We start from the raw sequence: 10,085 nt of genomic DNA, 5'->3' as shown, positions 1-10,085 counted from the left end.
CTTTGGGATTCTCTACATGCATATAATATAACCTGGAAAATACATTTTTGTTTCTTTCTTTTTGAATTCTTATATCATTTGTTTTCATGACGTGTTGCACTGGCTAAAATTTTGAGTACATATTGAACAGAAATGTTGATAGTGGGTATATTTATTCCATTCTTGATTTCGATTGGAAATCATACTGTATTTCTTTGTAGGTACCCCTTATCTAAAGGAAAATATTTTCTATTCCTAATTTACAAGTAGTTTTTATGATAGCTGCCTTTTTCTGCATCTTTTTGAGATAATCATTTTTCTGCTTTATTCTGTTAATATGATATATTACATCGGTTAACAATTATCTTCCCAACTTTGCATTTGTTATGATTTTTTTCCTATACATCCCTGAATTTTTTAAGGACTTAGGAGAGATTGATGTATCTTTTCTTATCTTGTAAAAAATTGTTGACCTTGTAAAATAAATTAGAAATCTTTTCTTCTTTGCTTTTCTCTGGAATAGTTCATATATGATTATGTTACTGTTTCTAAAAGATTTGCAGAGTTCACTACTGGACCAGGGTCTATAGCTTTTCTTGGAATAAGGTTCTTATTTAGATATCTAACTAATTTAATAGATAAAGGATCACTGCTTTCATTTTTTTTGTCCTTCTTGTGTCAGTTTTGGTATATTGTCAGGGTTATTTTAAGGAGGAGGTGAAGGGCTTTGTCAATTTTATTTAAATTTTCTATTTTGGGGGAATAAAGTAGTTTTTCAATTTGCTGTTATTGTCATTTTAATATCTATATTTAGCATCTTAGTGGTGTCCACTTTTTCATTTCTGACAGGCTAATTTGTTCTCCCCCCATCTTCTTAGTCAGGCTAAATAAATTTATCAGTTTTATTGATATCTTCATAGAACCAATTGAGACTTTCTTCATTTTCTCTGTATTGTTTTTTACCATATTATCAATTTTCACTATTAGTGTCATTATTCCCTCCTTTCTACTATCTTTGTGTTTAATCTATTATTTTCTAATTTCTTGAGATAAATCATTTTAGACTGCTGATTCTAGTTTTTCCTTTTATAACACAATAATTTTATTGTTATATCAAAATATATGCATTATATTTCCACCAAGTATGTTTTTAGCTGCGTCCTACTAGTTTCGATAGGTCATATTTTCAATATCAATCAACTCAAACTATTTTCTAATTGACATTTTGATGTCTTCTTTGATCCATAGTTATGTGCCAATTTATTGCTTAATTTAAAACATTTGGCAGTACTCATCATATGTTTGTTACTGATTTTTGGATTAATTCAACTATGGAAAGAACAGATTCTGTATGATTTCCACTCTTTGCTATTTGTTAACATTTGCTTTATTGCACAGTGTATTGTAAATTTTGATAAATGTCCCATAAGCACTTGAAAACAATGTATATTCTTTGGTTGAAAGTTTATTAGAAAGATTAGATAGATAGATAGATAGATAGATAGATAGATAGATGACAGATGGATAATAGCAAACATCAATTAGCTAGTGTGTAATTGTGTGGTTTAATTCTTCTTTTCTTATTTACTGATAGAAATGTTTGTTCTGTCAGTTAATAATAGAGGGGTTAAAATGAGTATAAAGTTTCCCTTTTAATTCTATCAGTTTGGACTTGACACGTTAAGCTCTATTATTAGGTGCACAAAAATTTATAACTTTTTCCTTTTTGAGTTTTTCCTTCCTTATTGTTACAAAAGAACCCTTTTTATCTTAAGTAATGCTTCCTTAAGGTCAATTTTGTCTGATATTACTGTGACTCCACTAGCTTTCTTTTGGTTATTATTTGCATGATATGTATTTTTTCCATTTTTTGCTTTCAATCTTCCTGTATATTTATATGTATATAACATACAACACATTTACATTTATATTGACATTTATATATATCTATTTATTTTTTATAGTACTAAGTGCTATATACTTTTTTTTTACTTTTCCTTAAATCTAGTTTGATAATATCTTTTTTAGAGCAGAGGTTAGGAAACTTTTTCTGTAAAAGCATAGGGAGTAAAGATTTTAGACTTTATTGTTTACCTCCAGTGTATGTCACAATTACTCAACTCTGCTATTGCAGGGCAAAAGCAGCCGTAGACAATACATAAATGAATGAATGTGACTGTGTTCTAATAAAACTTTATCTATTTAAAAAAAGGCAGCAAGCCAGCATCAGCCTGTGGAGTCTAATTTTACAACTCTTTTTAAAAGTATTAATAAATTTATATTGATTGTTTTATATGTTGAGGATTAAGTCTAAAATCTCTCATTTGTTTTCTCTTTGTTCTGCTTGTTATACATTCCTTTTTCTTTCTTTTTTCTGTTATTTGATACTTAAGAATTTTTTCATCTTTTAGTTTTCAAGCTATATATTCTTTTATTATTCTTTAAATGATTTTGCTGGAAATTATAACATGCATCCTAGAGATTTATTAGGCTTTTATATAAATTAGTTATTTGTTACTTCCTAAAGAATCTTAGAATCCCCTTTAACTACCTCTTGCCTCTTCTGTTGTTTATTGTCATACATATTAACTCTATGTATTTGTTCCAAAAGACATTATTACTATTTATAGATATATGATCCAGAATGTTATTTCATTCCATATCTTTTTCTGTATTCCTTATAAAATTTCTTGTTTCCATATTGGAAAATTTTATTTTTGCCCAAATAACTTTTTTTAGTTTTCTGTGCATGTTGTCAGAAATGAAGAGGCGAAGGAGGTGGACAGGGGAGGAATGGAATCTGATACATTTACTTAGTTTTATTTTTTAAATCTAAAATCATAAGAACTACCTCAATTAATTTTCCTCTCTCTAGGATCATTATCTCCCAATTTCGGGCTAATGTTTGATGGCTTCAAACAGTTTTGTTTTCTAAATTTTGCTCACATTTTATACTTTTATTTCTTGGAGTGTTGATCGGCAGCAAGCTAATGTGGCATAACCAAAATAATTTTTGTTTTTTCTGTTTGCACGTCCACATAATCTCCTTTTCCTCACTGGACACAGATGGAAGAAAGGAGGCTCACAGCAACATATTCTCTTTTATGTCCTGAAAACACTGAAATAAGTGAAAGACAACGTACATTTCAAGTTATTTTTTGTTCATTTCTTTTACCAACAAGATCCTGGAATCTTACTTATGTTTAAGTCTTGAGGTTTTCATGTAAGCTCTTTTAATGTTTTCCTATTACAATCTTTTAGACTGATATACATTAAAGTTTCCTTCCCACAGTTACACCCATTCAAAGTAGCAAGCACCTTGACCAAATGCCTTCTTAATGGGTAATTGAATCGCTTATTTGGCCACTTAGTCATAATTTCAAATGCCTGTAACTTCACTTTGCAAAGCAGACCAAATCACTTCAACCATGATTTATCAGAATAAGTCTAGATATTCTGCTAGGAAGTCTTTCGGCTATCAGACATTAAGAAATAACACTTTCCTCTATCTCGTATTTTCCACGGAGTATCATGATTTTTGTTTATTAAATATAAACATTTTTAACCAGGATATTTATTTTTTAGCTATGTTATTTCTTTTCTTTTATTCTTTAATTGCATAATTTAACTATCAGAAATTTCTTTTGTATAAAGTAAAATAAAGTAATAGTAACTTTCTTTGTGATGTTTCTCTCATCATTTAATACAATTTTATCCAAAACTTTTAATAAAAATAAAAGGCAATGATATAGAACATTGCACAAATGTTATCTTTCATGCAAATATCCCAAAGTCCTTTACCATGTTTACATAATAAATGTGTAAACAGAGGCACAAACAAGGTGATTTAACTTAACAGGTGATATAATATAGTTAGTGCTAGATCATTCAGTTTATTTGTTAATCAGTGTGTTCTGTGTCCAATATTGGTTGGAGCAGTGACTCTTAACCAGAAGAGTGCATCAGATTCTCTTGTAATGGTTTTTAAACAATTTTTCTAACCTCTAAGGTACTGCAATTTGAAAAAAGAAGATTATTAAACAGCTGCGCAAATGATTGGGATGCACAGAAACATTACTTTAGCCATTGGAGGATAAAGAAGAAATGGGCCTTGACTCAGTAAAGTGAAAAAAAAAAAAACACTTAAAATATATAAAATAACATGTAATTAAAAATTGAATTTTTCTAACATAGCGTGAGTTAGAACAGCTTCATTAGGAAAATTAGAATTGATCTGCATTTTCAAGAATATGTTGTATTTGCAGAGCTGGTAGGAGTACATGAAAGAGGGAATATTTTAGAATATGAGCAACAGCACAGAGGCAGAAATAATCACTGTTTGGGAATCAGTGCAGAGAACAAGCTAGTCATTTCAAAGTAGAAATTGTTTCTATCTTGTTCACTGCCGTTTATACATAGTATTGTCACCTGTTGAACAAACATGTGAGTAAATGAATAAACTAATCTATCAATAATGAGACATGTTCTCATGACGGAGTAGTAGAAAATAGATGTGCATATTTAGAATAAGATTAAATTATGAATGAACTTGAAAGCCAGCAAAGGAGTGAAAACAGGGACCAATAAATAAAAAAATATTTGAGCTAGATTTATCATGAGATTTATCATGCACTCAAGGGGTCCCATACTTGAAGAGAAGCCAGCTGAAAACATGCTGCACCAATACAGTATGAAATAATCAAGATTTTGCACTTTTTGAACTTTTTCTTTCTAAATATATTTAGCTAAAAACATGAAATAGTAGAAAATCTGGGTTGCTGAAATTTTGATTATAATTGGCTATATTTTATTTTCATGGCATTTAAAAAGCTCGATTTAGACCTCAATATTTTAGAATTGACTTACTCTAGAGTGAGGATAGAAGAATAAAAATGAAACATCAAAAAGTTGCTTTATAAAAAAAGACAAGAGATGTTAATGTTCTTAGATATTCATTTTAGTATAGAATGTTTATAGTTAAGGTAATTTAGCCAGAAATTTATGATCTGTTATTTGAAACAGTGTTTAAAAGTCTGGACTATATTTTACAACTTTTGTCTTCAAATATTATATTTTATAGACTGTTCATTTTTCCCCCCTATTTTATTAGCTTTTCATAAAAACTTTATTTAAATATATATTTGAAAAAATACAGGTATTTCATAAGCTGAGAATATGTGAAATAATGATCATATAGTTCTATTATATAGTATTTACAGTATATAGAATGAAAGCTAAAAAAAAAAACAACTCCATAATTAGCAGAACTTTAATTGCTAGGATTATAAAAGAAAGAAAAGAAATCCAAGCTACAGGATATCTTCAGCCCTACAATTACCTGAAGCATGAGTGGAGAAATTCTAAGAGGAGAAAACAAAATGTAAGTTCCTCTCCATAGATAATTAGATATTCAAATAAATCATATTCACTTTTTGAGGCCAATGGGGGAATGATGCAACTAATTCAAGGAATTACCGTCCATCCTAATGGACTAAATGGATGTGAGGAGGGTATATTTCCTTCGTTTCATATTACCAGGAAGCTTTAGCTACAATGAAAATCTATTCAGTGGGAGAACAGAAAACTTGTATTGTTATGGTTTAGGTAGGTTGAAAGCAACTGGAATTTTTTTCTGAAGCAGTAAAAGAAATGATATCAACTGTAGAAAGAATTGCTGGATTTTAATGGGCCTTGAGAAGGAGAAATTAACAGTTTCCAATGGACCAAAAACATCTACCTCTAGAAAGAGGAATTATATCAGAGCTTGCTGGATATACTCCCCACCGTCACCACTTCCCCTTATGCTTGTTTTGACACTATCCATGGATTAACCAATTAACTTTTGAAAATCTATGGTTATTTGAAAACTGAGGTTTCTGTCTTACTAATGCTGATTTACCTAGTCTTAGATAAGATGGGAAAAAAATTGGTTTTGCATATAAAAGCTACATTAGCTTGAACGTTCACATGTTTATGTTCAAGTGCAGGCATCTATCAAGGATTCAAACCAAAGTGGAAGAAGAGTATTTAAATCATGCATGGATCTTAGAGACAGAGAGAGACATCTACTGGTCCATTTATTACCAAACCCAAGCACCTCCCCCTCCACTGTAATTAATGTAACATTTTCTCTTTTTACAGCTGACAGCCAAGAGCATAATTAGAGTCTAATAAAACATGGAAAAGTCACAAATGCAAAGTGAGATAAACAGTAAACAGTGAGGGAAGAGAGGATCCGGGAGTGTGATGGCTGGGTAATGCCTTAGATAAACTGTGTGCACATTGACACTGTCACGCTCTCAGCAGCCCCAAGTGTGCTGGTAGCCTGGTGCAGACAGACAGCTCGAATTAATCCCAAGAGGAGCGCATGACAGGCGAGTGAAGCAGACAATTAGAATGAAGGAGGAAATTGGAAATGGCAAAGGTGTGAACATATGTCAAATTACAACTAAATGATAAATTACAATTCTGTCATTGGAATAAGCGGTAATTAAGAAAGATTTCAGCTATCCCTCATAAAAAAAAAAAAGAGAAAATCACATTTTTTTCCCCCCAGTTTAGATTTGTTGGCTGAATTTTTTCCATCCATCTCAAACACGGGGCTGGCTCTTCCTGACTTTTGGGCTGCATTATTTGTGTACATTAAGGATAATTCTTTTCTTTCCTCTTCCTTATTTTCCAGACTGGCAGAATGATAGTGTCAGAATGAACAGGAAGCTGATAGTATCTGATATAAAACCTGCACTGAGGTTTAAAAAAAAATGAGGTTTGCTGCTAAGGCTGCTGCTGCACTCTAATTATTTTAAACAAGCACTGCACAGTCCAGCTGACAATTAGGAAAGTCTGCTTTATGGCTTGGGGGATTCATATGAAACCTCATAATCTCTGTATACACGTCCTTTTCGTTTAGACAGTAATGAATGTGGGTGGAGTTTCTTGGCAGTTTTCAGCCATTTAACCACAATTTAAAACAGCTGTGTAATTATCGTGAGTTTTTGAATCCAACATCCAATTCCAATTTAGAGTTTGTAACACCTGTGGTTGGTTACAACCACGAGGACCAAGGCAAAGGAATGACAGAAGCAAAAATGCAGTGCTGGCAAAAGCAGCCCTAGAGAGGGCTCATTGTCCCATGGGACTACTGCGTGCCAAGACACAGATGAGGAAGGAATCTCACAAAGGCAAGTCTCACATATAAACATGAGGTGCTGTTTGCAGGGAGGTGCTCTTCCGCAGAATCAAGACAGCATAGACTAGTCTTCAACTTCTTAAAAAAGCAGACATGTCTCTCTCTGACTTATATAACCCTTGCAAACTCTATTAAAAAAGAGGAACAAATAACATGCCATGGGAAGGGCCATAAAGGTCCTGGACCCAAGGAGACAATCTTTGATAATTTAGCACATCTCAAAACAGAATTTCATTTGATGATCATTTTCCACCTATTATTTGTTGAAAGTGATAATTTTAGAAATGCAACAACAATCATAATAATAGTAATACCAGTAATTTATGTGAGCATTTGGACTGAAATAAAATTTCTTAACATGGTAAGCAAAACATCAACCACGCATTATTCTAATATGTATAAGATAAGCTAACTCTAAATTTTATCTGCATTATACATGCTTTTGCAAATGTTTATAACATTAAATAGCTATAGTCCTACACTTATAGAATGATGAAATATAATTATCTAGCGCCTTAAATAAAAAAGGAGATCAAAATAGTGAAAGCCCCTATTAGAATATATGCAAATATTTACATCATTCCTTTCTCACTCTCTCTCTAAAACAAAAAGGAGACAAATATCCAAAAAGCTAAATAAAATTCTCTCAGAGAGGTCAGAAGCTCCGGGATAAATCAATTTCTAGCGGCTGTGGCCAGATATTGTAGTTCAAGGCCTTGAAAGCTTAATTGAGGAAGCATGTTAAAAGGTAAAGGGCCAGAGTCATGTTAATTACATGAGTTTTTCCTTGTAGAAAATCTGCCCAGCACAATGCCACCCTCCCTCTTTCTTAGACAAGGGTATGTTTCTCCACTACATGCTACACTTCTATAATTTGACGAGGTTTATTTTAAAAATAATTTATTTATAATCATCTGCATGCTTCACAAGTAATAAAGCCTAATGTGTTCATTTATTATATTCTTAGTACAGTTTAGGTTAAGAAGCCTCTGATATTGTATGCGAGGACTTCAGAAGGGTTCAAATATGGAACAAATTAAGAGTTGAGTTTCAATTCTTCCTTTTCTTGGAAAGTAAAGGATGAGAGAAAAAAAGAATGATAATGATTGCTCCAATATTGTTTTCCTCCCAGAAACAGAAGTTCTCTATGAAAACATGAATGTAGGAGAGTATCCAGAAAAATTCTTGGACCTTTACTCCAATCAGGGGAAAATGCTCATAAAATATTTTTAAATATTCATTATATATAATCTAACTAGTTGTCTATATAATAAAAGTTGAATGGAGAAGGATGTTAGTCTTCAGATTGTTTACTTTGTAAACATAGGAAAAGGCAAATCTAAACATTGGAAATCTGAACATCAGAACATTGAGGTAGGGCACAAGTTCCTTCTATGAAATAATGTGATATATAAAGTTGGTTTATGAAAATTATGTTTTTTAATAGCAGGTTAAATTCTCATCTTCACCACATCTATTAACTTTCCAAAAGAGACTTTGTTTTAATAAACACAAAGGGCTACAAAAATTATTTTCTTCCAAAAGATGTTGTTACAATACTTGTTGATTTAATATAGACTTCACATATGGATGTTATATTAAAGAGCACTTTTTCCAAAGGTCCTCAGCCTATAGTGTATGTAATACCTAGGTAGGCACAGAAATCTGCACTTTGGATACACATTCCGGAAAGCTTTCATGCAGACTTAGATTCTAACACAAACCTCCTACTTTGCTTAGGCCCAGGAATGTCGTGAGTGCTAGAGTGAATACTAGAGCAAGGTAACTGGGAATAGAGACCAGTCTTCTGACTTCCTGTCAAGTTTTTTGTCTGTGTCATTATACTCTTGAACAGATTACTGATATATAAATTAAAGTGACCTAACCTCGTTTCTAATTTCTATATTCAATTCTATGCTTGAAATGAGAAAAATTTGGTAATGATGATTAAACTAAGCACATTATTTTCACCATAGATTTCAATGCTAAGGCTTTACCAATTGAGAGACACATATAGAGTCACGTGCACAGCAGTAACTAATTTTAGCCTATATGGAATACTAAGAATAGTAAAATATGAAAATGTGTATGGAAATTTTATTAAGAATCAAGTCAAAAATATCTATAGTTAATAATGTATTTATTCAAATACACGTTTTTCTGAAAATATTAAACCCTTTTAATTTTGTTTTCCTTATACAAATTTTGGTACAGTTGCACATTTAATGGTTTTACACTCAGGTAATAATATTTTGGATATAAATGTACCTGAATACATTCTGAATGTCATGATGAAACATTATTTAGTGACAGATAGCCAATGATACAAACATGGTAAAATATTTCACAAGTCTTATCTTAGGAGATCTGAATGGAGTCTTATTCAAAAATTTAAGTGAGTGTGAGATTATATAAATATGTCTCTGTCTCTGGTTCCTGGGACAGAACTTCTAAAACCCTTGTTTTTTTTCTAAGTGATAAGAGCATCTTTTGTTCTAATATTTGATCTTTGACTTCAGTTCCTGACACAGAGTTCCTAAATCCCTTGAGATTTCCTAGGAATAACAATGTCTTCTGTTCTAATGAGTTGACTCTGGGTAGGATCCTGGATGGGGGCTGGTCAGCAGAAAGACCGGCTGTATCTCTGTATCCTTGTTCATCTGTATCCTTTATCTTATAATAAACTGGTAAACAGTAAATAAACTCTTTTTCTGAGTTCTATGAATCACTCTAGCAAATTAATCAAACCCAAGGAGGTAGTTATTAGAACCTCCAATGTACAGCTAGTTGGTCAGAAGTATAGGTAACAACCTGGACTTGTGATTGTCATCTGATGTTGGGGGATGGGAGCTGCCTTGTGAGACTGAGCCCTTAGTCTGTGAGACTTGATTACTGAATTGAGGACATCCAGCTTGTG

The sequence above is a fragment of the Pteropus vampyrus genome, unplaced genomic scaffold (genome assembly GCF_000151845.1).
Source record: "Pteropus vampyrus isolate Shadow unplaced genomic scaffold, Pvam_2.0 Scaffold67, whole genome shotgun sequence".
Taxonomy (NCBI): domain Eukaryota; kingdom Metazoa; phylum Chordata; class Mammalia; order Chiroptera; family Pteropodidae; genus Pteropus; species Pteropus vampyrus.
This window is presented reverse-complemented; position numbering follows the sequence as displayed.